Source organism: Dendropsophus ebraccatus, chromosome 14 (assembly GCF_027789765.1).
Source record: "Dendropsophus ebraccatus isolate aDenEbr1 chromosome 14, aDenEbr1.pat, whole genome shotgun sequence".
Taxonomy (NCBI): domain Eukaryota; kingdom Metazoa; phylum Chordata; class Amphibia; order Anura; family Hylidae; genus Dendropsophus; species Dendropsophus ebraccatus.
This window is the reverse complement of record NC_091467.1, coordinates 11,678,818-11,693,319: the sequence shown is the minus strand read 5'-3', so window position 1 is coordinate 11,693,319 and position 14,502 is coordinate 11,678,818. Positions and strand designations below refer to the sequence as shown.

Below are 14,502 nucleotides of genomic sequence, written 5' to 3'. Positions count from 1 at the left end.
AACGTCCCTGTCTTCCTGATGGCGGCTCGCAAGTTCAAGTCACATTAACCTTGATTTTCAACACTTTTGTTAAATAAAATCCTTCCTCTTGGCTGCTGAGTGTGGAGTGCGGGGCAGCGCTCCACTGTCTAACGTACAACTCGGCTGCAATTAAAAGCAAAGCAAACATTCACCTAGGGTCAAGACTATGTAATTAGATTACATTTCTCCCTGCGCGGAGGAAAGTGTCATTTTATTAGCGCGCCCGGTGACTTCCTATCTACCTTGCACAACATGACATTTATTTTGGCTTCTACGCCGATGAGACATCAATTCCTGTAATTGCAGTGAATTGCACTTAAGAGTCTTCAAGTTCTATGAAATACAATGGTACTGTGGGCAGTAATGGACGTTTGTGCAGGTCCCATGACACAAGCTTTTCTTTACATGTATGTAATGGGATCTATGGAATTATATGGGCTATGTAAGGAGAAACAATACTGAATAGTTAAGGACGGTATCTCTTTTGGTTTATTAAAGATGATATTAGGGCAGGATGGAAGCAGCACATGTGGATGGGGATGACTAAACAACAATGTAAACGCTTTAAAGGAAGAATTTATTTATTTATTTCATATCAACTGGTGTCAGAAAGTTAAAAGATCTGTAAATTACCTCTATTTAAAAATCTCCAGTCTTCCTATACTTATCAGCTGCTGTATGTCCTGCAGGAAGTGGGGTATTCTTTCCAGTGCTCTCTGCTGCCACCTCTGTCCATGTCAGGAACTGTCCAGAGCAGGAGAGGTTTTCTATGGGGATTTGCTGCTGCTCTGGACAGTTCCTGACATGGACAGAGGTAGCAGCAGAGAGCACTGTGACTGAAGAGAATACATCACTTCCTGCAGGACATACAGCAGCTCGAGAAGTACCGGAAGACTGGAGTTTTTTTTTTTTTTAATAAGAAGTAAATTACAAATCTATATAACTTTGGGATACCAGTTCTCAGCTGCTGCTTTATGTTAAAGACACAAAAATCTGTGTGTGTTTTTCTCTCTGTCTCCCCCTCCTCCCCCCTCCCTTCTAAGACTGCTGATGTAAACAAGTCCCTGGCAGGCTGTGTCTGCAACTTCTTTGTAATGTCGGGAGGGTTAATCTTATAACATTCCCTTAACTTGTTTTCCCTTCTGCTGTCCCCTCACCTTCTACTCTAAGGGGGAGATTTATCAAACATGGTGTAAAGTGAAACTGGCTCAGTTGCCCCTAGCAACCAATCAGATTCCACCTTTCATTTTCCAAAGAGTCTGTGAGGGATGAAAGGTGGAATCTGATTGGTTGCTAGGGGCAACTGAGCCAGTCTCACTTTACACCATGTTTGATAACTCCTCCCCTATGCCTCTGACAGTTCCATTTTACCTGTACTCAGACATTGGAGTGTGACTGTCACATTTCGCACTTTCTGACTATGTACAATGGCTGGACCATGGGCGAATAAAGCACTTGTGCCCTTTGTGTCACCTCCCAGTCATAGTCTGAGGTCAAGTTGCTGATGAACTCACTATGATTAATCCTGTCATTACAAACAAGCTACGATGCTTCACATACAGCCAGCCAGGAACTTGTTTACATCAGCCGTCTCAGAAGGGAGGGGGGAGGAGAGGGAGACAGAGAGAAAGGCTAACACACAGATTTTTGTGTCTTCAGCAGAAAGCAGCAGCTCAGAACCGGGGGAAGGAGACTGAATAGATAATAACAAGTATGAAAGGAATTGTTAGTCTCATCATGGGCAGTAACATATCAAAAGTTATGTTTGAGCGGAATACCTCTGCCCATAAATACTAGAGGGGAAAGCCATTCTATAATAGCCTGTTCAGTGATGTGATTCACCTCGGGTCCCTGATCCCTGTAATGGCAGCACTTGTAAAGTCTCACTATATAACCAGTCCCTTAAGCTGGAATGAATTAGCCGTGTTGCAGTCATTGCTGGCATTGTATGTATGCTCTGTCTATTATTCCGCAGATGGAAATATGTAATTACACAAGGCTGGGCCCCTCATAAATAATTTCTATGCAGTCCCCTTCAGGTTGTGTTGCTTGATTTATAGCCGTGTCAATTTGTAGCGGGTGGCTACAAGTGATAAATAAGGGAATTGTTCCTTCTAAAGGTGCAGTCCCCAGAACCCATTCAAATGACAATGATGACGACACTAACCCTTTCACTGCCAGGATGCTAAAAGGTCTGGCAGAAGCAGGGCCATCTTCTTTATGGTTTGATGCCCAGTACGGCCAACAGCGAGAACACAAAGGTTTAATGTTTGTATGCAAAGTCTATTAAGCGTCGCACTGTTTGTAAAGAAGCCATCTTGGACTTGACCATCTTATTTGCTGAATCGAGTATATTGTACAAAGGCTTTATATGGGACACACCAGCTCTCTGATATGGGGATGAGATAGTCACTATAATGTGTTGTGCATATTATAAATAGAGACACACAGGGTGAGATAGATAGATAGATAGATAGATAGATAGATAGATAGATAGATAGATAGATAGATAGATAGATAGATAGATAGATAGATAGATAGATAAATAAGATAGATAGATAGATAGATAGATAGATAGATAGATAGATAGATAGATAGATAGATAGATAGGAGATAGATAGATAGATAGATAGATAGATAGATAGATAGATAGATAGATAGATAGGAGATAGATAGATAGATAGATAGATAGATAGATAGATAGATAGATAGGAGATAGATAGGAGATAGATAGATAGGAGATAGATAGATAGATAGATAGGAGATAGATAGATAGTAGATAGATAGATAGATAGATAGATAGATAGATAGATAGATAGGAGATAGATAGATAGATAGATAGATAGATAGATAGGAGATAGATAGATAGATAGATAGATAGATAGATAGATAGAAGATAGATAGATAGATAGATAGATAGATAGATAGATAGATAGGAGATAGATAGATAGATAGATAGATAGATAGATAGATAGGAGATAGATAGGAGATAGATAGATAGATAGATAGATAGATAGATAGATAGATAGATAGATAGGAGATAGATAGGGGCAGGGGCTGGCTGGCAAATTTTAGCCCGGGGGGCAAGTACACAGCACTGGCCCATGAGTAGCAGGCTGGCGGCCCATCCTTAAAGGACCACTCTGGCCTCTAACCTCTTACCTATAACATCTTCGGTCCTTCCAGTCATTTGTGACCAAATATCCTACTGTGCCCTGTGAAAGGGTCAGAACTCACTTTCCTGTATAAGTCTATTGGGCGGCTCAGTGATGACACAGAATGGTCCCATAGACAGATGCTAGGAAAGCTGGGTGACCTCTATCATACTGAGTACAAGATGCTGGAAAGCTGGGTGACCTCCATCATACTGAGTATAAGATGCTGGAAAGCTGGGTGACCTCCATTATACTGATTATAAGATGCTGGGAAAGCTGGGTGACCTCCATGATACTAAGTATAAGATGCTGTGAAAGCTGGGTGACCTCCATTATACTGAGTATAGGATGGTGGGAAAGCTGGGTGACCCCCGTCATACTGAGTATAAGATGGTGGGAAAGCTGGGTGACCTCCATCATACTGACTACAAGATACTGGGAAAGCTGTGTGACCTCCATCATATTTAGTATAAGATGCTGGGAAAGCTGGGTGACCTCCATCCTACTGAGTATAAGATGGTGGAAAAGCTGGTGACCCCCATAATACTGTGTACAAGATGCTGGAAAGCTGGGTGACCTCCATCATACTAAGTATAAGATGGTGGAAAAGCTGGTGACCCCCATAAAACTGTGTACAAGATGCTGGAAGGCTGGGTGACCTCCATCATACTGAGTATAAGATGGTGGGAAAGCTGGGTGACCTCCATCATACTGAGTATAAGATGGTGGGAAAGCTGGGTGACCTCCATTATACTGACTACAAATACAAGATGCTGGGAAAGCTGCCTGACCCTCATTATACTGACATGCACCTCACCTCCGCGCCGCCTGCTTGACCTGCACCTCTTGCCCGGCCGCCAACCCGTCACTCTACGCTGCTCCACCTGCAATGATTTTTTGTGAAAATTGAATTTACGGTTTTAATCGAAATTGATTCTAACCTTCTGGGCAAATTAATTTGATTAATCGCCCAGCCCTAACTCCTCTGTATGTATGTATCCTCTATGCACCCCTGTATATATGTCTCCTCCTGTATATATGTCTCCTCCTGTATGTATGTATCCTCTATGTACCCCTGTATATATGTCTCCTCCTGTATATATGTATCCTCTGTATGTCTCCTCCTGTATGTATGTATCCTCTATGTACCCCTGTATATATGTCTCCTCCTGTATATATGTATCCTCTGTATGTCTCCTCCTGTATGTATGTATCCTCTATGTACCCCTGTATATACGTCTCCTCCTGTATATATGTATCCTCTGTATGTCTCCTCCTGTATGTATGTATCCTCTATGTACCCCTGTATATATGTCTCCTCCTGTATATATGTATCCTCTGTATGTCTCCTCCTGTATATATGTATCCTCTATGTACCCCTGTATATATGTCTCCTCCTGTATATATGTATCCTCTGTATGTCTCCTCCTGTATATATGTCTCCTCCTGTATATATGTATCCTCTATGTACCCCTGGTAAAGTCCAAGGTTGGAACAGCGGAACCTCCCAGGGATGCACAGTCTCCGTCAGGTGGGCCCACACCTGATACTCAATAGCGAAAAAGAAATGGTGTGGAGACAGCATCCATCCAGTGAAAAAATATTTTTACTTTATTTTAAGCCATTGCATATAAAAAGATTACCGACGTTTCGGCTCTAACACTCCTGAGGCCTTTCTCAAGTGTTAGAGCCGAAACGTCGGTAATCTTTTTATATGCAATGGCTTAAAATAAAGTAAAAATATTTTTTCACTGGATGGATGCTTTCTCCACACCATTTCTTTTTCTCTATGTACCCCTGTATATGTCTCCTCCTGTATATATGTATCCTATATGTACCCCTCTGTATATATGTCTCCTCCTGTATATATGTATCCTCTATGTACCCCTCTGTATGTCTCCTCCTGTATATATGTATCCTCTATATACTCCTCTGTATGTCTCCTCCTCTATATATGTATCCTCCTGTATATATGTATCCTCCTGTGTAGGTCTCCTGTATAAATGTATCCTCCTGTGTAGGTCTCCTGTATATATGTATCCTCTATGTCAGGGAGGGGGAACCTTGGCTCTTCAGCTGTTGCAAAACTACAACTCCCATCATCCATGGACAGCCTATCACTCTCCAGCTATGATGGGAGTTGTAGTTTTGCAGCAGCTGGAGGGCCTTGGTTCCCTCCCCCTGCCCTATGTCCTGCTGTGTAGATCTCCTCCTGTGTAGGTACCTTGCTTGCTGCAGACACCATCTTCTCGGTCTTCAGGCTCTTCTAGCCCAGTTGCAGAAGAACCAGCTGGGAGGAGAGAGCGGCCTCTGGTGGCCGGAGGAAGATGCTGCCTACAGCAGTTTGCTTTTTACCATAAGCCTCTTAGGCTTATAGAAAGCATAGTGGCCATACAGGGGGCGGGGCTTACCGGCATGGGGGCGGGGCTTCGGCGGCCGCTTCCATCACAGTCCGGATCCACCACAGCCACAGGTAAATATGACTGAAGAGGGCCGGGGCTGTAAGCAGGGGAGGTACTGAGGACTCCAGCCAGCTGTCAGCAGCCATGCGGCCCTGACAACTGGGGGAAGAGCGGCCCGGGGGGCATATGCCCCCCTGCCCCCCGGCCCAGCCCGCCCCTGGATAGGGGATAGATAGATAGGAGATAGGAGATAGATAGAAGATAGATAGATAGATAGATAGATAGATAGATAGATAGATAGATAGGAGATAGATAGATAGGAGATAGATAGATAGATAGATAGATAGATAGATAGATAGATAGATAGATAGGAGATAGATAGATAGATAGGAGATAGATAGATAGATGGATAGGAGATAGATAGATAGATAGATAGATAGATAGATAGATAGATAGATAGATAGATAGGAGATAGATAGATAGATAGATAGATAGATAGATAGGAGATAGATAGATAGATAGATAGATAGATAGGAGATCTGTCTGAGTGTTGTTGCATTCCTGCATAGTGAAGCTGTTTGTCTACTGTTTGTGCTAAATTCCTGTGTATTCTGACCTTTGCCTGTTCTTCGGATTAGGCTTTCTCCCTGATCCTCGTTTATACCGTGTGCCTCTCCAGTTGCAGACTCAGATTGTCTGACCTCTGAAACCGCATATCCTAACCCTTTACCTGTCTGACTACCATACCTGTCTCCTCCCTGGTAATGCGCTGAGGCTCGGTTCACACTGCATTTTTGCTGTCCATTTAATGGGGGGGAATTATTAAAAAAAGGATGCATTCATTTGCATCTGTTTTGATCCGTTCTTCCTTTGACTTCAATTTTAGAAAAAAGGGATTATAAAAAAAACAACAGATGAAAACCCCTTCTTCCTTTTTTTTAGCGTACACAAAAACACGGTTGATCACTTTTTGGGTACGCTAAAACATGGATGCGTTTTGATCTGTTTTTATTATTATTATTATTATAGAAGTCAATGGAAAAAAACGGATGAAAACGGATGCACACAAATGCACCTAGTGGAGGATGATGGTATGTGTCTTACCTTCACCCTTGGCACCCTTACCGTGCTGTTAGCAATGTAAATCTGGGTCTGGAGCCCGTTAGGAGCACTGCCCCAACCCCCAGAGCACGAGGTGACCCGTCCGCTCCATTGATTATCATTAGAAGGAGCGGGCTCATGGCCGTATTTGCCACTAGGCACCCGTGGTCCGGTGCCTAGGGCAGTGCCCTGCGGGGGGTGGCACCCGCAGGACACATTTTTGTAAAATTTATTTAAAAAATTTTTTCTTAACCCACCTCCACCGCCCCGCCGCCGCTGACGTCCGCGGCCGGGGGGAGAGGGGGGAATTGGGTGCCGGGCTGCAGCTTCAAGTGCCGGCATGAGCTTCTGGCACAGACAGCCTGTCACGCAGGCCCGAAGCTGCAGCCCCGCAGTGCCCAAACTCCTCTTCTGCTCGGCGCCAGCGCCATGACGTCACGAGCAGAAGAGGAGTTCGCGCACTGCGGGTCTGCAGCTGTGAGCTTCCGGCCTGCGCCCTTGTATTTCCCCTGCTCCCTGGCTGCACCCCCATGTCCCCCAGCTTCTCCCTGTCGCCCCAGCTTCTCCCCCTCCCCCTGTCACCCCAGCTGCACCCCCTGTCCCCCAGCTTCTCCCCCTCCTCCTGTCGCCCCCAGCTGCTCCCCCTGTCCCCCAGCTTCTCCCCCATCCACTGTCGCCCCAGCGTTCCCCAAACTAAGATGTCCCCGGCCTCCTTCCTTCCTCCATCACGTCTGTTTGATGAGAACAGCGGGCATCAAGCAGAGCGGCACCCCAGCACCCAGGTACTGGGTGCTGGGGTGCCGGCCTGCCAGCTGTGCAAGGGTATACACCATGCATGTAACCTGCCAGTGCCGAGAGGGGGTAGGGGTGCTGGGACGCTAGGGCGCCGGGTGGGGGGGGCGCCATAGCATGCAATTGTATTATATATATATTATATATTATCGAAAAATATATTATATATACAATAAATAATGAATATATATATATATATATATCATAGAATAATATATTATATATACAACATAAATAATGAATATATTATATATCATAGAATAATATATTATATATAACATAAATAAGGAAAATATTATATATACAATAAATAATGAATATATATAAATTATAGAATAATATTTTATATATATATATATATAAAATAAACAATTAATATATTATATATCCTAGAATAATATATTATATATAAAATTAATATATTATTTATTATAGAATAATATATTATACAGTATATAAAATAATTAATATATTATTTTTTATATAATAATAAATAAACAATAACATGAATTCACACAGCAAAGAATCTAAAATGAAAGTTCATTGCAGGGGAAAAAAAAACGTTCAGCGTCTCATGTCTCTGGTTTCTTTTCATTGAATTGATTTCATTGACCCAGGAACTGCGAATATTAAATCAGTCAAGAAGTTGAGAATTCTCCATAGGAAAATAGCAAGTGGCCACCTCCCTCCTGTGATGTCAGACCCAAGAAATGAGAACTTACACTCTGCTTTCCAGATCGAGAGAAAAAGTGGGCAGACACGGTGACTCATTCCGACTCACAGGAAAATGCCCGAATCTCAAATCAAATGGGGGGAGTGACACCTGAGAGCGGCTCGCTCTGACACCTTTGTCTTCATTTAGGAACCACACTGACCAATTGTAAACCTCAGATTTGCATGAAGAATGGGGCTGATATTTTATATGCTGTGAGGGTGATAAAACCACAGCCCGATAATATTCAGTATCAGCCCCCATGATGATGAAATGGAATTAAAGGACAAGCACAATCCGACATGAATTTCCATCCGAATGCACTCGACACTTATTATACATATAAGACTAGCGCTGGTTTTCCGGTGTTCGTTTCCGATCAGAATCGCTGTTTAGAGTTTTGTTTGCCATCCGTAATACAGTATTTTGTTTTATTAGAATTGACCGCAATTATTTATTATTATTTTTATTCCTAGAAATGTAGGTGTTAGTGATTGTCGCACAGAACACCGGAGATCTGGCGCTAATGAAGGGAAATTGTAATCCATCCAATGATATAAGTAAGTCCATATCGAATCCCCCCGGTAGAGTGTTAGGTGAGGTTTTAGTCTATCTCAGACCTTTGTCGAACGATATTGGGATAAATATAGTGACACAACATCCGTAAATTATACTTAAAGGGGTACTCCAGTAAAACAAAAAAAACCTTTCAAATCAACTAGTGCCAGAAAGTTATATAGATTTGTAAATTGCTTCCAGTACCTATCTGCTGCTGTATGTCCTGCAGGAAGTAATGTAATATTTTCAGTCTGACACAGTGCTCTCTGCTGCCACCTCTGTCCATGTCAGGAACTGTCCAAAGCAGTAGAAGTTTTCTATGGGGGATTTGCTGCTGCTTTGGACAGTTCCTGACATGGACAGAGGTGGCAGCAGAGAGCACTGTGTCAGACTGGAAAGAAATCACCACTTCCTGTAGGACATACAGCAGCTGATAAGTACTGGAAGACTGGAGATGTTTTAAATAGAAGTAAATTACAAATCTATAGACCTTTCTGAAACCAGTTGATTTGAGAGCACCCCTTTAAGATAGTGGTAAGGATGCAGTATACTGGCAACAGTCTATAAATCTGAAGGAAGACAGAGCAGTGAATGCTATAGGATAGATGGGCAGGGGTAAGGATAGGCATTACATCTAACAGTGCTGTACAGTTGGATTATAGATACTAATGCCATGAAATGACTCTCATAATCTAAGTTGATTTATATTGTTTCTCCCAGTATCCATCCAGTCATCCCCTCATTTGTATTAGATGAGAAGGGAAGGCAGGATTTACCCATTTCTTTCCCATACAAGATTCATTTAAATTTCATTATGCAAATGGAAGTTGTTGATTGATGATATTTAGATCCAAATATATGTGATCTGCTAAAAATATAATAACACGCTATGATACTTAATAATACCCTGATCAGCTGTCACTTGCTTAACCAGCTCGCGAGTTTAACCGCTAAGGTGCATTGGAGTAACATCTGAGCCCGCTCTATAATCAGTCTCCTGGTAATCCTGGATGACCTCCGCTTTCTAGTGGATAATTACAACTTACAGTCTATTAGATGATTACAATGATGGCGGCGGCAGGAGATGAGCGTGTTGACCTTGCGCAAGGCAGGGACCTGTCTATGTTTGACCAGTGACCTGTCTGCCATCTTTACGTTAGAACTGGACTATACTATAAAAAAAAGAAAAAAAAAAAAACAGGGATATCTTCCACTAAGATTAAGACTAGAGATGAGCGAACCTGGAGCATGCTGGAGTCCATCCGAACCCGATCATTCGGCATTTGATTAGCGGTGGCTGCTGAAGTTGGATAAAGCCCTAAGGCTATGTGGAAATCATGGATATAGTCATTGGCTGTATCCATGTTTTCCAGACAACCTTAGAGCTTTATCCAACTTCAGCAGCCCCAGCTAATCAAATGCCGAACGATCGGGTTCGAATGGACTCCAGCATGTTCGAGGTTTGCTCATCTCTAATTAAGACCCAGGAAATGGGCAGATTTGGACTAATTCAAAGACATGACCACAAAGGGCAATAGGCCAATGCATGACCACCATGTCCTATTAGGGCCCTATTCCACCGGACGATTATTGTTCACATAATCGTTAACGATTAACGATCTCAAACGACCGCTATTGCGAAAGACCTGAAAACGTTCACTCATTTCCGTGGAACGATAATCGTTACTTATGATCGTATTTGCGATAGTTTTCTCTTCGCTATTGCGTTCGTATCTACAGCGAACGACCGAACAACATCTTATTCAATGCGAAAATAGGTCCAGGTCTTATTTCTCGTTCAGTCGTTAATCGTTAACTGCATTTCAACCAAACGATTATCGTTTAGATTCGAACGATTTAACGATAATCTGAACGATAATCGTCCGCTGGAATAGGGCCCTTAGACTAACAATTAGCTAGTGGTATAATACACTGACTGAACAGCCCCCTAAACTCTGGATCAGGGGCCAGAAGAAGACAAGAGGGATCAAGTGGCTGATTCCATATCTTATTAATTTATAATGATGAGTGAACTTGCCGAACATTCGGGGATGGCAATGTTCATCCAAACCCAGGGTACTCTGCATTTGACTCCCGATGACTGGAGAAGTTGGATGCCCTAGGGAGCATGGAACATGGATACGGTGATAGTTTATAGGCTGTATCCATGTTTTCTTGGCAGCCATAGGGCAGCATCCAACTTCTCCAGCTGCCAGAAATTCATTCATCACTATTACTTTGTTTTAAAGAGGAAGGCCTTATTCACATGTCCCGTAAAATTGTCCGTGGTCGCAGATACTCCGCAGCTCCCATCTCTCCCGCTTCTGTCACCGCTCCCACCTCTCCGCTCCTGTCAACCGATTTCATCTCCCCTGCTCCTGTCATCCGCTCCCATCTCCCCCACTTCCGTCTCTCACCACTCCTGTCTCTCAACGCTCCCATCTCCTCCGCTCCTGTCACCGCTCCCATCTCCTCCGCTCCTGTCACCGCTCCCATCTCCCCCGCTCCTGTCACCGCTCCCATCTCCTCCGCTCCTGTCACCGCTCCCATCTCCCCCGCTCCTGTCACCGCTCCCATCTCCCCGCTCCTGTCAACCGATTCCATCTCTCCCGCTCTTGTCATCCGCTCCTATCTTCCCCACTTCCGTCTGTCACCACTCTCATCTCTCAGCGCTCCCATCTACCCCGCGCCTGTCACCGCTCCCATCTCCCCCGCTCCTCTCCCCGCTCCCGTCAACCGATTTCATCTTTCCCCGCTCCTGTCATCCGCTCCCATCTCCCCCACTTCTGTCACCGCTCCCATCTCCCCGCTCCTGTCAACCAATTTCATCTTTCCCTGCTCCTGTCATCCCCTCCCATCTCCCCCGCACCTGTTAACCGATTTCATCTCCCCAACTCCTGTCATCTGCTCCCATCTCCCCCACTTGTCTCTCATCACTCCCATCTCTCAGCGCTCCCATCCCCTGCTCCCCGCTCCTGTCTGCCCCCCGCTCGGCACTCTGACAACACCAGCACCCCCATCCAGTGTCCAGTGTTTTTCACGGAGCGGACAAAATCACGCTCCTTGAAAAACACTGGACAGATGAATGAGGCCTTACTAACTAGTCAGTAGAAGGCTTTCCAAAGGGTTTTCTTCATCTTTTAGATGAAGAAATGGGTTTGTAATAGCCTACACCCGATCACTACAAGAATTGAACTGCTCTTTGCAAAAATAGTTTAGACAGGGAACATGTCAGAAAATTGGAACGGAAGTAAGTTCCTTGGGTAGAATGAAGAAGATGAACACCGTGCAAATTCAGCTTATAACTTGGAGGTTTCCATGGTTGAGCTTCGTTGACTAAAACACCTACACCTTCATAGATCTCGACGAAGGATGGTGTCTTTTGACGCCTCCATAATACATCCGATATTTAGTTAATGTGGAGGGGGTTTCTGAACTAAAATCTCTCTATATTGGTGCTTGTTGTGAGGGGGTACTTAGATTTACCTCCTGGGCTCACACCGCCACCTTCTTTGACTGGCCCCAGACCCGGTAGAGAACAATTGCTGTGTTTGGGCTCAGCATGTGCAGTGGAGAACAAACTCACCGACTCCAAACACAACAATCGATGTCAACTAAGGTGGTGGTGTGAGCCCAGGAGGTAAATATAAGTACCCCCTCCCAACAAACACCAATATGGAGAGATATTTTAGCTCAGAAAACCGTTTTAAGGCTTTGGTCATGGAGAGAATGCGGAAAAAGTTGGTTCTATAGAAATAAAGGAAATAAGAACTATTTTATAGAGATTAGGATTCACTTTCCTGTTCTACCGGAACATGCAACTCAGTGTTTACTTCTACAATGCTGCTTACTAGTTAAAGTCGTAAGATGGTGCTGCCTAACGTCTTTATGGAGTCTCACCGTTAAATGCATGCAGCTTCTTGGAAAATAAGACGTCTTCTACGTAATGGTATGGAAACTGTGGCCAACCAATCCGATCTTCTATGAGAAAAGGGCAAAGTTTTATCATAAACAAGACCCATGCTGTATCCTCTGCATGCCTCATGAAATATTACTCCTAAATCACTTCATAGAATAGTCTATTGCTTGGCAGCCGGATGAGTATGAAGTATTCACTTTAAGAAGCTCAGAAAGCCTTTGCTGATTAAAGGTCACATCATCAGAAAGATAGCGATTCCAGATCAGTTTGAAATAATAAACCGCATGCAAAATAAAGAAAAAGAACAGTTAAGATTTCAACACAGCAAAAGTCTTTTTTTTTTTTTTTTTTGCGCTCTAAACTCCCATAATGGAAAATAGATATTATCTGGCGTTTTTCATCTGCTGTGTGTTATCTGAAATTACTCAGGCGGCAGAGCTTGGACTTAAATTAAAAGATTAATTTGCAAACTTGGTTGAGTGGATTGTTTAATTTTGTCACTTTTTCTCTTCAATAATTATTGTAAGCCGAGTTCAAATGACATTCAGAATATATTTTATTGGCAAAGTCAAAAAAAGGACTAAATTGACCTTTTCTATCTATATAATTTGCAGCGAGGATTGGTTGAGGTCGGGTTCACAAGGGGCAATTTGGTGCAGTTTTTTTTTTTTTAAGTCAAGTTAGGACTAGATTCTGAAAAGGAGAAAACATGTCGATGCAACCATTATAATGGCGCATGGAGTCATCCCATTTGCTAACCTATGGTGGTGGCACTATAGAAGCGATGCAAAGACGAGACTTCCAGCCTCGATCTCCTTCTCTCTATGTGGAAGAAGGTCGGAGAGAACAGCAGACCCAACACAGTTATGTAATGTATAAAATAGACATTAACCTCTTCCTGCCCCAATCATCGCCCATGGGGCAAGAGACACTATTAGCTACAGCAGCAGGGGATAGGGGTAACTATTAGATAGAGTAAGGGCCCTATTACACCAACAGATTATCTGACAGATTTTTTTTAGCCAAAGCCAGGAATGGACTATAAACAGAGAACAAGTAACAATGGAAAGACTGAGATTCCTTGTCTTTTCAAATCTATTCCTGGCTTTGGCTTACAAAAATCTGTCAGATAATCTGTTGGTGTAATAGGGCCCTTACTCTATCTAATAGTTACCCCTATCCCCTGTTGCTGTAGCTAATAGTGTCTCCTGCCCCTTGTAACTAATAGTATCTCCTGCCCCTTGTAACTAATAGTATCCCCTGTTGCTGTAACTAATAGTATCTCCTGCCCCTTGTAACTAATAGTGTCTCCTGCCCCTTGTAACTAATAGTATCCCCTATTGCTGTAACTAATAGTATCTCCTGCCCCTTGTAACTAATAGTGTCTCCTGCCACTTTCAACTAATAGTGTCTCCTGTCCCTTGTAAATAATAGTGTCTCCTGCCCCTTGTATCTAATAGTGTCTCCTGCCCCTTGTAACTAATAGTATCCCCTGTTGCTGTAAATAATAGTGTCTCCTGCCCCTTGTATCTAATAGTGTCTCCTGTACCTGTTGCTCTTCCCTGCCCCCTGTTGCTCTCCTTTACCAGTCTCTATTTTCCTCTATTACCGTGCCTAATCGTCGCTCCTGTCACTGTACCTGATTGTCTCTGTTATTATTCTACATAATATTTTAAAAGTTTGCTGCTAAACTTCTAATCCCTACACCATCCTAAAAAGTAAATGGATCTTTATCAAATAATGGTGACATAGAGTAGACATATAGTATTATAAATGTGAATTTAGAATGAAGATATTATAACATAAAATGGGGGAGGTCGCATTGGCCCAGTCCAAAGGGCT

General features: G+C 43.2%; 1 long non-coding RNA gene across 3 annotated transcripts in view; it reads right to left on the bottom strand.

Moving 5' to 3' along the window:
* Positions 1-14,502, bottom strand: part of LOC138772246 (uncharacterized) — a 104,372-nt gene that overhangs the window by 61,989 nt on the left and 27,881 nt on the right. For 2 of the 3 annotated variants that reach the window (XR_011359729.1, XR_011359728.1), the window contains exon 3: positions 12,642-12,722. The exons of the other annotated variant lie outside the window; for it this stretch is intronic. This is a non-coding gene — a long non-coding RNA (uncharacterized lncRNA). The remainder of the gene's footprint in view (positions 1-12,641; positions 12,723-14,502) is intronic. 3 annotated transcript variants of the gene reach the window in all.